The sequence below is a fragment of the Crinia signifera genome, unplaced genomic scaffold, assembly GCF_055691185.1.
Source record: "Crinia signifera unplaced genomic scaffold, ASM5569118v1 HAP2_SCAFFOLD_125, whole genome shotgun sequence".
Taxonomy (NCBI): Eukaryota; Metazoa; Chordata; class Amphibia; order Anura; family Myobatrachidae; genus Crinia; species Crinia signifera.
The window spans coordinates 85001-97500 of record NW_028142018.1 but is presented as its reverse complement, the minus strand read 5'-3'; positions in this window follow the sequence as shown (position 1 = coordinate 97500).

Here is a 12500-nt window from a genome sequence, read left to right as displayed (position 1 = left end):
CGGGGGTGACCTCCCCCGGGCCTGGGCTACCTTCCCCGGGCATCGTGGGGAGGAAATATGGAACTTTTTTTTTTCAGGGGGGAAGAAGCTTCAGCTTGCCCGGGGACACTTCCACAGCCCTGGGCATGAATCCCGGGGAAGAGTGGGTGAACGATTTCAAACTATTTTCAAAGTATTTTTATCACCTTTTGGACGCATTTCCCCGGGTGTCCTGCGGGTGGCGCAGTTCCCCGGACCCGGGGGTGACCTCCCCCGGGCCCGGGCTACCTTCCCTGGGTAGCGTGGGGTGGAAATATGGAACTTTTTTTTTCAGGGGGGAAGACGCTTCTTCATGCCCGGGGACACTTCCATAGGCCCGGGCATGAATCCCGGGGAAGAGTGGGTGAGGAATCAAAGTATATTCAAAGTGCTTTTTTCACCCTTTCTGTGCAATTCTCAGGTCGGCCAGCGGGGGGCACATGTCCCCGGACCCCTGGACGACGTCCCCCTGGCCCGGGCTACCTTCCCTGGCCAGCGCGGGGTGGTTTTGTGGAAGTTTTTATTTCAGGGGGGGAAGACGCTTTGTCATGCCCGGGGACACTTCCATAGGCCAGGGCATGAATCCCGGGATCGAGTGGGTGAGGAATTTCAAAGTATTTTCAAAGTATTTTTTTCACCTTTTGGACGCAATTCCCCGGTTGTCCTGCGGGGGACGCCGGTCCCCAGACCCGGGGATGACCTCCCCCGGGCCTGGGCTACCTTCCCTGGGTAGCGGGGGGTGGAAATATGGAAGTTTTTTTTTCAGGGGGGAGGACGCTCGAACGTGCCCAGGGACACTTCCACAGCCCTGGGCATGAATCCCGGGGAAGAGTGGGTGAACGATTTCAAGATATTTTCTAAGTGCTTTTTTCACCTTTTGGATGCAATTCCCCGGGTGTCCTGCGGGTGGCGCAGTGCCCCGGACCCGGGGGTGACCTCCCCCGGGCCTGGGCTACCTTCCCTGGGTAGCGGGGGGTGGAAATATGGAAGTTTTTTTTTCAGGGGGGAGGACGCTCGAACGTGCCCAGGGACACTTCCACAGCCCTGGGCATGAATCCCGGGGAAGAGTGGGTGAACGATTTCAAGATATTTTCTAAGTGCTTTTTTCACCTTTTGGATGCAATTCCCCGGGTGTCCTGCGGGTGGCGCAGTGCCCCGGACCCGGGGGTGACCTCCCCCGGGCCTGGGCTACCTTCCCTGGGTAGCGTGGGGTGGAAATATGGAAGGTTTTTTTTCCCGGGGGGGCAGAAGCTTCAGCCTGCCCAGGGACACTTCCACAGCCCTGGGCATGAATCCCGGGGAAGAGTGGGTGAACGATTTCAAGATATTTTCTAAGTGCTTTTTTCACCTTTTGGATGCAATTCTCCGGGTGTCCTGCGGGGGGCGCAGTGCCCCGGACCCGGGGGTGACCTCCCCCGGGCCCGGGCTACCTTCCCTGGGTAGCGGGGGGTGGAAATATGGAAGTTTTTTTTTTCAGGGGGGCATAAGCTTCATCTTGCCCGGGGACACTTCCACAGCCCTGGGCATGAATCCCGGGGAAGAGTGGGTGAACAGTTTCAAACTGTTTTCAGTGTTTTTTTTCACCTTTTGGATGCATTTCTCCGGGTGTCCAGCACGGGGCGCAGTCCCCCGGACCCGGGGGTGACCTCAACCAGGCCCGGGCTACCTCCCCCGGGCAGCGTGGGGTGAAAATCTGGAACTTGTTTTTCCCGGGGGGGGAAGACGCTCGGACGTGCCCAGGGACACTTCCACAGCCCTGGGCATGAATCCCGGGGAAGAGTGGGCGAACGATTTCAAACTATTTTCAAAGTATTTTTTTCACCTTTTGGACGCAATTCCCCGGTTGTCCTGCGGGGGACGCAGTGCCCCGGACCCGGGGGTGACCTCCCCCGGGCCTGGGCTACCTCCCCCGGGCAGCGTGGGGTGGAAATATGGAAGTTTTTTTTTTCAGGGGGAAAAGACGCTTCTTCATGCCCGGGGACACTTCCATAGGCCCGGGCATGAATCCCGGGGAAGAGTGGGTGAGGAATCAAAGTATTTTCAAAGTGCTTTTTTCACCCTTTCTGTGCAATTCTCGGGTCGGCCAGCGGGGGGCACATGTCCCCGGACCCCGGGACGACGTCCCCCTGGCCCGGGCTACCTTCCCTGGGTAGCGTGGGGTGGAAATATGGAAGTTTTTTTTTTCAGGGGGAAAAGACGCTTCTTCATGCCCGGGGACACTTCCACAGCCCTGGGCATGAATCCTGGGGAAGAGTGGGTGAGAGGAATCAAAGTATTTTCAAAGTGCATTTTTACGGCTTGACTCCATTTCTCAATTCAAAGTGCTTTTTTTCTCACGGCTTGACTCCATTTCTCCGGGTGGCCAGCGGTGCCCCGGACCCAGGGGTGACCTCCCCCAGGCCCGGGCTACCTTCCCTGGGTAGCGTGGGGTGGAAATATGGAAGTTTTTTTTTTCAGGGGGGCAGAAGCTTCGGCTTGCCCGGGGACACTTCCACAGCCCTGGGCATGAATCCCGGGCTTGAGTGGGTGAGGAATTTTGAAGTATTTTCTAAGTGCTTTTTTCACCTTTTGGATGCAATTCTCCGGGTGTCCTGCGGGGGGCGCAGTGCCCCGGACCCGGGGGTGACCTTCCCCGGGCCTGGGCTACCTTCCCTGGGTAGCGGGGGGTGGAAATATGGAAGTTTTTTTTTTCCGGGGGGCAGAAGCTTCAGCCTGCCCAGGGACACTTCCACAGCCCTGGGCATGAATCCCGGGGAAGAGTGGGTGAACGGTTTCAAGATATTTTCTAAGTGCTTTTTTCACCCTTTCTGTGCAATTCTCGGGTCGGCCAGCGGGGGGCACATGTCCCCGGACCCGGGAGTGGCCTCCCCCGGGCCCGGGCTACCTTCCCCGGGCATCGTGGGGTGGAAATATGGAAGTTTTTTTTTTCCGGGGGGAAGACGCTCGGACGTGCCCAGGGACACTTCCACAGCCCTGGGCATGATTCCCGGGGAAGAGTGGGTGAACCATTTCAAACTGTTTTCAGTGTTTTTTTCACCTTTTGGATGCATTTCTCCGGGTGTCCAGCACGGGGCGCAGTCCCCCGGACCCGGGGGTGACCTCCCCCAGGCCCGGGCTACCTCCCCCGGGCAGCGTGGGGTGAAAATCTGGAACTTGTTTTTCCCGGGGGGGGAAGACGCTCGGACGTGCCCAGGGACACTTCCACAGCCCTGGGCATGAATCCCGGGCTCGAGTGGGTGAGGAATTTCAAAGTATTGTCAAAGTATTTTTTGCACCTTTTGGACGCAATTCCCCGGGCGACCAGCGGGGGGCGCAGTTCCCCGGACCCGGGGATGGACTCCCCCGGGCCCGGGCTACCTTCCCCGGGCATCGTGGGGTGGAAATATGGAACTTTTTTTTTTCCGGGGGGAAGACGCTCGGACGTGCCCAGGGACACTTCCACAGCCCTGGGCATGAATCCCGGGGAAGAGTGGGTGAACCATTTCAAACTGTTTTCAGTGTTTTTTTCTCCTTTTGGATGCATTTCTCCGGGTGTCCAGCACGGGGCGCAGTCCCCCGGACCCGGGGGTGACCTCCCCCAGGCCCGGGCTACCTCCCCCGGGCAGCGTGGGGTGAAAATCTGGAACTTGTTTTTCCCGGGGGGGGAAGACGCTCGGACGTGCCCAGGGACACTTCCACAGCCCTGGGCATGAATCCCGGGCTCGAGTGGGTAAGGAATTTCAAAGTATTTTCAAAGTATTTTTTTCACCTTTTGGACGCAATTCCCCGGGCGACCAGCGGGGGGCGCAGTTCCCCGGACCCGGGGGTGGCCTCCCCCGGGCCTGGGCTACCTTCCCCGGGCATCGTGGGGTGGAAATATGGAAGTTTTTTTTCCCGGGGGGAAGACGCTCGGACGTGCCCAGGGACACTTCCACAGCCCCGGGCATGAATCCCGGGGAAGAGTGGGAGAACGATTGAAACTATTTTCAAAGTGTTTTTTTCACCTTTTGCATGCATTTCCCCGGTTGTCCTGCGGGGGGCGCATTGCCCCGGACCCGTGGGTGACCTCCCGCGGGCCCGGGCTACCTTCCCCAGGCATCGTGGGGTGGAAATATGGAACTTTTTTTTTCAGGGGGGGAAGACGCTCGGACGTGCCCAGGGACACTTCCACAGACCCGGGCATGAATCCCGGGGAAGAGTGGGCGAACGATTTCAAACTATTTTCAAAGTATTTTTTGCACCTTTTGGACGCAATTCCCCGGGCGACCAGCGGGGGGCGCAGTTCCCCGGACCCGGGGATGGACTCCCCCGGGCCCGGGCTACCTTCCCCGGGCATCGTGGGGTGGAAATATGGAACTTTTTTTTTTCCGGGGGGAAGACGCTCGGACGTGCCCAGGGACACTTCCACAGCCCTGGGCATGAATCCCGGGGAAGAGTGGGTGAACCATTTCAAACTGTTTTCAGTGTTTTTTTCTCCTTTTGGATGCATTTCTCCGGGTGTCCAGCACGGGGCGCAGTCCCCCGGACCCGGGGGTGACCTCCCCCAGGCCCGGGCTACCTCCCCCGGGCAGCGTGGGGTGAAAATCTGGAACTTGTTTTTCCCGGGGGGGGAAGACGCTCGGACGTGCCCAGGGACACTTCCACAGCCCTGGGCATGAATCCCGGGCTCGAGTGGGTAAGGAATTTCAAAGTATTTTCAAAGTATTTTTTTCACCTTTTGGACGCAATTCCCCGGGCGACCAGCGGGGGGCGCAGTTCCCCGGACCCGGGGGTGGCCTCCCCCGGGCCTGGGCTACCTTCCCCGGGCATCGTGGGGTGGAAATATGGAAGTTTTTTTTCCCGGGGGGAAGACGCTCGGACGTGCCCAGGGACACTTCCACAGCCCCGGGCATGAATCCCGGGGAAGAGTGGGAGAACGATTGAAACTATTTTCAAAGTGTTTTTTTCACCTTTTGCATGCATTTCCCCGGTTGTCCTGCGGGGGGCGCATTGCCCCGGACCCGTGGGTGACCTCCCGCGGGCCCGGGCTACCTTCCCCAGGCATCGTGGGGTGGAAATATGGAACTTTTTTTTTCAGGGGGGGAAGACGCTCGGACGTGCCCAGGGACACTTCCACAGACCCGGGCATGAATCCCGGGGAAGAGTGGGCGAACGATTTCAAACTATTTTCAAAGTATTTTTTGCACCTTTTGGACGCAATTCCCCGGGCGACCAGCGGGGGGCGCAGTTCCCCGGACCCGGGGATGGACTCCCCCGGGCCCGGGCTACCTTCCCCGGGCATCGTGGGGTGGAAATATGGAACTTTTTTTTTTCCGGGGGGAAGACGCTCGGACGTGCCCAGGGACACTTCCACAGCCCTGGGCATGAATCCCGGGGAAGAGTGGGTGAACCATTTCAAACTGTTTTCAGTGTTTTTTTCTCCTTTTGGATGCATTTCTCCGGGTGTCCAGCACGGGGCGCAGTCCCCCGGACCCGGGGGTGACCTCCCCCAGGCCCGGGCTACCTCCCCCGGGCAGCGTGGGGTGAAAATCTGGAACTTGTTTTTCCCGGGGGGGGAAGACGCTCGGACGTGCCCAGGGACACTTCCACAGCCCTGGGCATGAATCCCGGGCTCGAGTGGGTAAGGAATTTCAAAGTATTTTCAAAGTATTTTTTTCACCTTTTGGACGCAATTCCCCGGGCGACCAGCGGGGGGCGCAGTTCCCCGGACCCGGGGGTGGCCTCCCCCGGGCCTGGGCTACCTTCCCCGGGCATCGTGGGGTGGAAATATGGAAGTTTTTTTTCCCGGGGGGAAGACGCTCGGACGTGCCCAGGGACACTTCCACAGCCCCGGGCATGAATCCCGGGGAAGAGTGGGAGAACGATTGAAACTATTTTCAAAGTGTTTTTTTCACCTTTTGCATGCATTTCCCCGGTTGTCCTGCGGGGGGCGCATTGCCCCGGACCCGTGGGTGACCTCCCGCGGGCCCGGGCTACCTTCCCCAGGCATCGTGGGGTGGAAATATGGAACTTTTTTTTTCAGGGGGGGAAGACGCTCGGACGTGCCCAGGGACACTTCCACAGACCCGGGCATGAATCCCGGGGAAGAGTGGGCGAACGATTTCAAACTATTTTCAAAGTATTTTTTGCACCTTTTGGACGCAATTCCCCGGGCGACCAGCGGGGGGCGCAGTTCCCCGGACCCGGGGATGGACTCCCCCGGGCCCGGGCTACCTTCCCCGGGCATCGTGGGGTGGAAATATGGAACTTTTTTTTTTCCGGGGGGAAGACGCTCGGACGTGCCCAGGGACACTTCCACAGCCCTGGGCATGAATCCCGGGGAAGAGTGGGTGAACCATTTCAAACTGTTTTCAGTGTTTTTTTCTCCTTTTGGATGCATTTCTCCGGGTGTCCAGCACGGGGCGCAGTCCCCCGGACCCGGGGGTGACCTCCCCCAGGCCCGGGCTACCTCCCCCGGGCAGCGTGGGGTGAAAATCTGGAACTTGTTTTTCCCGGGGGGGGAAGACGCTCGGACGTGCCCAGGGACACTTCCACAGCCCTGGGCATGAATCCCGGGCTCGAGTGGGTAAGGAATTTCAAAGTATTTTCAAAGTATTTTTTTCACCTTTTGGACGCAATTCCCCGGGCGACCAGCGGGGGGCGCAGTTCCCCGGACCCGGGGGTGGCCTCCCCCGGGCCTGGGCTACCTTCCCCGGGCATCGTGGGGTGGAAATATGGAAGTTTTTTTTCCCGGGGGGAAGACGCTCGGACGTGCCCAGGGACACTTCCACAGCCCCGGGCATGAATCCCGGGGAAGAGTGGGAGAACGATTGAAACTATTTTCAAAGTGTTTTTTTCACCTTTTGCATGCATTTCCCCGGTTGTCCTGCGGGGGGCGCATTGCCCCGGACCCGTGGGTGACCTCCCGCGGGCCCGGGCTACCTTCCCCAGGCATCGTGGGGTGGAAATATGGAACTTTTTTTTTCAGGGGGGGAAGACGCTCGGACGTGCCCAGGGACACTTCCACAGACCCGGGCATGAATCCCGGGGAAGAGTGGGCGAACGATTTCAAACTATTTTCAAAGTATTTTTTGCACCTTTTGGACGCAATTCCCCGGGCGACCAGCGGGGGGCGCAGTTCCCCGGACCCGGGGATGGACTCCCCCGGGCCCGGGCTACCTTCCCCGGGCATCGTGGGGTGGAAATATGGAACTTTTTTTTTTCCGGGGGGAAGACGCTCGGACGTGCCCAGGGACACTTCCACAGCCCTGGGCATGAATCCCGGGGAAGAGTGGGTGAACCATTTCAAACTGTTTTCAGTGTTTTTTTCTCCTTTTGGATGCATTTCTCCGGGTGTCCAGCACGGGGCGCAGTCCCCCGGACCCGGGGGTGACCTCCCCCAGGCCCGGGCTACCTCCCCCGGGCAGCGTGGGGTGAAAATCTGGAACTTGTTTTTCCCGGGGGGGGAAGACGCTCGGACGTGCCCAGGGACACTTCCACAGCCCTGGGCATGAATCCCGGGCTCGAGTGGGTAAGGAATTTCAAAGTATTTTCAAAGTATTTTTTTCACCTTTTGGACGCAATTCCCCGGGCGACCAGCGGGGGGCGCAGTTCCCCGGACCCGGGGGTGGCCTCCCCCGGGCCTGGGCTACCTTCCCCGGGCATCGTGGGGTGGAAATATGGAAGTTTTTTTTCCCGGGGGGAAGACGCTCGGACGTGCCCAGGGACACTTCCACAGCCCCGGGCATGAATCCCGGGGAAGAGTGGGAGAACGATTGAAACTATTTTCAAAGTGTTTTTTTCACCTTTTGCATGCATTTCCCCGGTTGTCCTGCGGGGGGCGCATTGCCCCGGACCCGTGGGTGACCTCCCGCGGGCCCGGGCTACCTTCCCCAGGCATCGTGGGGTGGAAATATGGAACTTTTTTTTTCAGGGGGGGAAGACGCTCGGACGTGCCCAGGGACACTTCCACAGACCCGGGCATGAATCCCGGGGAAGAGTGGGCGAACGATTTCAAACTATTTTCAAAGTATTTTTTGCACCTTTTGGACGCAATTCCCCGGGCGACCAGCGGGGGGCGCAGTTCCCCGGACCCGGGGATGGACTCCCCCGGGCCCGGGCTACCTTCCCCGGGCATCGTGGGGTGGAAATATGGAACTTTTTTTTTTCCGGGGGGAAGACGCTCGGACGTGCCCAGGGACACTTCCACAGCCCTGGGCATGAATCCCGGGGAAGAGTGGGTGAACCATTTCAAACTGTTTACAGTGTTTTTTTCTCCTTTTGGATGCATTTCTCCGGGTGTCCAGCACGGGGCGCAGTCCCCCGGACCCGGGGGTGACCTCCCCCAGGCCCGGGCTACCTCCCCCGGGCAGCGTGGGGTGAAAATCTGGAACTTGTTTTTCCCGGGGGGGGGAAGACGCTCGGACGTGCCCAGGGACACTTCCACAGCCCTGGGCATGAATCCCGGGCTCGAGTGGGTAAGGAATTTCAAAGTATTTTCAAAGTATTTTTTTCACCTTTTGGACGCAATTCCCCGGGCGACCAGCGGGGGGCGCAGTTCCCCGGACCCGGGGGTGGCCTCCCCCGGGCCTGGGCTACCTTCCCCGGGCATCGTGGGGTGGAAATATGGAAGTTTTTTTTCCCGGGGGGAAGACGCTCGGACGTGCCCAGGGACACTTCCACAGCCCCGGGCATGAATCCCGGGGAAGAGTGGGAGAACGATTGAAACTATTTTCAAAGTGTTTTTTTCACCTTTTGCATGCATTTCCCCGGTTGTCCTGCGGGGGGCGCATTGCCCCGGACCCGTGGGTGACCTCCCGCGGGCCCGGGCTACCTTCCCCAGGCATCGTGGGGTGGAAATATGGAACTTTTTTTTTCAGGGGGGGAAGACGCTCGGACGTGCCCAGGGACACTTCCACAGACCCGGGCATGAATCCCGGGGAAGAGTGGGCGAACGATTTCAAACTATTTTCAAAGTATTTTTTGCACCTTTTGGACGCAATTCCCCGGTCGACCAGCGGGGGGCGCAGTTCCCCGGACCCGGGGATGGACTCCCCCGGGCCCGGGCTACCTTCCCCGGGCATCGTGGGGTGGAAATATGGAACTTTTTTTTTTCCGGGGGGAAGACGCTCGGACGTGCCCAGGGACACTTCCACAGCCCTGGGCATGAATCCCGGGGAAGAGTGGGTGAACCATTTCAAACTGTTTTCAGTGTTTTTTTCTCCTTTTGGATGCATTTCTCCGGGTGTCCAGCACGGGGCGCAGTCCCCCGGACCCGGGGGTGACCTCCCCCAGGCCCGGGCTACCTCCCCCGGGCAGCGTGGGGTGAAAATCTGGAACTTGTTTTTCCCGGGGGGGGGAAGACGCTCGGACGTGCCCAGGGACACTTCCACAGCCCTGGGCATGAATCCCGGGCTCGAGTGGGTAAGGAATTTCAAAGTATTTTCAAAGTATTTTTTTCACCTTTTGGACGCAATTCCCCGGGCGACCAGCGGGGGGCGCAGTTCCCCGGACCCGGGGGTGGCCTCCCCCGGGCCTGGGCTACCTTCCCCGGGCATCGTGGGGTGGAAATATGGAAGTTTTTTTTCCCGGGGGGAAGACGCTCGGACGTGCCCAGGGACACTTCCACAGCCCCGGGCATGAATCCCGGGGAAGAGTGGGAGAACGATTGAAACTATTTTCAAAGTGTTTTTTTCACCTTTTGCATGCATTTCCCCGGTTGTCCTGCGGGGGGCGCATTGCCCCGGACCCGTGGGTGACCTCCCGCGGGCCCGGGCTACCTTCCCCAGGCATCGTGGGGTGGAAATATGGAACTTTTTTTTTCAGGGGGGGAAGACGCTCGGACGTGCCCAGGGACACTTCCACAGACCCGGGCATGAATCCCGGGGAAGAGTGGGCGAACGATTTCAAACTATTTTCAAAGTATTTTTTGCACCTTTTGGACGCAATTCCCCGGGCGACCAGCGGGGGGCGCAGTTCCCCGGACCCGGGGATGGACTCCCCCGGGCCCGGGCTACCTTCCCCGGGCATCGTGGGGTGGAAATATGGAACTTTTTTTTTTCCGGGGGGAAGACGCTCGGACGTGCCCAGGGACACTTCCACAGCCCTGGGCATGAATCCCGGGGAAGAGTGGGTGAACCATTTCAAACTGTTTTCAGTGTTTTTTTCTCCTTTTGGATGCATTTCTCCGGGTGTCCAGCACGGGGCGCAGTCCCCCGGACCCGGGGGTGACCTCCCCCAGGCCCGGGCTACCTCCCCCGGGCAGCGTGGGGTGAAAATCTGGAACTTGTTTTTCCCGGGGGGGGGAAGACGCTCGGACGTGCCCAGGGACACTTCCACAGCCCTGGGCATGAATCCCGGGCTCGAGTGGGTAAGGAATTTCAAAGTATTTTCAAAGTATTTTTTTCACCTTTTGGACGCAATTCCCCGGGCGACCAGCGGGGGGCGCAGTTCCCCGGACCCGGGGGTGGCCTCCCCCGGGCCTGGGCTACCTTCCCCGGGCATCGTGGGGTGGAAATATGGAAGTTTTTTTTCCCGGGGGGAAGACGCTCGGACGTGCCCAGGGACACTTCCACAGCCCCGGGCATGAATCCCGGGGAAGAGTGGGAGAACGATTGAAACTATTTTCAAAGTGTTTTTTTCACCTTTTGCATGCATTTCCCCGGTTGTCCTGCGGGGGGCGCATTGCCCCGGACCCGTGGGTGACCTCCCGCGGGCCCGGGCTACCTTCCCCAGGCATCGTGGGGTGGAAATATGGAACTTTTTTTTTCAGGGGGGGAAGACGCTCGGACGTGCCCAGGGACACTTCCACAGACCCGGGCATGAATCCCGGGGAAGAGTGGGCGAACGATTTCAAACTATTTTCAAAGTATTTTTTGCACCTTTTGGACGCAATTCCCCGGGCGACCAGCGGGGGGCGCAGTTCCCCGGACCCGGGGATGGACTCCCCCGGGCCCGGGCTACCTTCCCCGGGCATCGTGGGGTGGAAATATGGAACTTTTTTTTTCCGGGGGGAAGACGCTCGGACGTGCCCAGGGACACTTCCACAGCCCTGGGCATGAATCCCGGGGAAGAGTGGGTGAACCATTTCAAACTGTTTTCAGTGTTTTTTTCACCTTTTGGATGCATTTCTCCGGGTGTCCAGCACGGGGCGCAGTCCCCCGGACCCGGGGGTGACCTCCCCCAGGCCCGGGCTACCTCCCCCGGGCAGCGTGGGGTGAAAATCTGGAACTTGTTTTTCCCGGGGGGGGAAGACGCTCGGACGTGCCCAGGGACACTTCCACAGCCCTGGGCATGAATCCCGGGCTCGAGTGGGTAAGGAATTTCAAAGTATTTTCAAAGTATTTTTTTCACCTTTTGGACGCAATTCCCCGGGCGACCAGCGGGGGGCGCAGTTCCCCGGACCCGGGGGTGGCCTCCCCCGGGCCTGGGCTACCTTCCCCGGGCATCGTAAGGTGGAAATATGGAAGTTTTTTTTCCCGGGGGGAAGACGCTCGGACGTGCCCAGGGACACTTCCACAGCCCCGGGCATGAATCCCGGGGAAGAGTGGGAGAACGATTGAAACTATTTTCAAAGTGTTTTTTTCACCTTTTGCATGCATTTCCCCGGTTGTCCTGCGGGGGGCGCATTGCCCCGGACCCGTGGGTGACCTCCCGCGGGCCCGGGCTACCTTCCCCAGGCATCGTGGGGTGGAAATATGGAACTTTTTTTTTCAGGGGGGGAAGACGCTCGGACGTGCCCAGGGACACTTCCACAGCCCCGGGCATGAATCCCGGGGAAGAGTGGGCGAACGATTTCAAACTATTTTCAAAGTATTTTTTGCACCTTTTGGACGCAATTCCCCGGGCGACCAGCGGGGGGCGCAGTTCCCCGGACCCGGGGATGGACTCCCCCGGGCCCGGGCTACCTTCCCCGGGCATCGTGGGGTGGAAATATGGAACTTTTTTTTTTCCGGGGGGAAGACGCTCGGACGTGCCCAGGGACACTTCCACAGCCCTGGGCATGAATCCCGGGGAAGAGTGGGTGAACCATTTCAAACTGTTTTCAGTGTTTTTTTCTCCTTTTGGATGCATTTCTCCGGGTGTCCAGCACGGGGCGCAGTCCCCCGGACCCGGGGGTGACCTCCCCCAGGCCCGGGCTACCTCCCCCGGGCAGCGTGGGGTGAAAATCTGGAACTTGTTTTTCCCGGGGGGGAAGACGCTCGGACGTGCCCAGGGACACTTCCACAGCCCTGGGCATGAATCCCGGGGAAGAGTGGGCGAACAATTTCAAAGTATTTTCAAAGTATTTTTTTCACCTTTTGGACGCAATTCCCCGGGCGACCAGTGGGAGGCGCAGTTCCCCGGACCCGGGGATGGACTCCCCCGGGCCCGGGCTACCTTCCCCGGGCATCGTGGGGTGGAAATATGGAAGTTTTTTTTTCCCGGGGGGAAGACGCTCGAACTTACCCAGGGACACTTCCACAGCCCTGGGCATGAATCCCGGGGAAGAGTGGGAGAACGATTGAAGCTATTTTCAAAGTGTT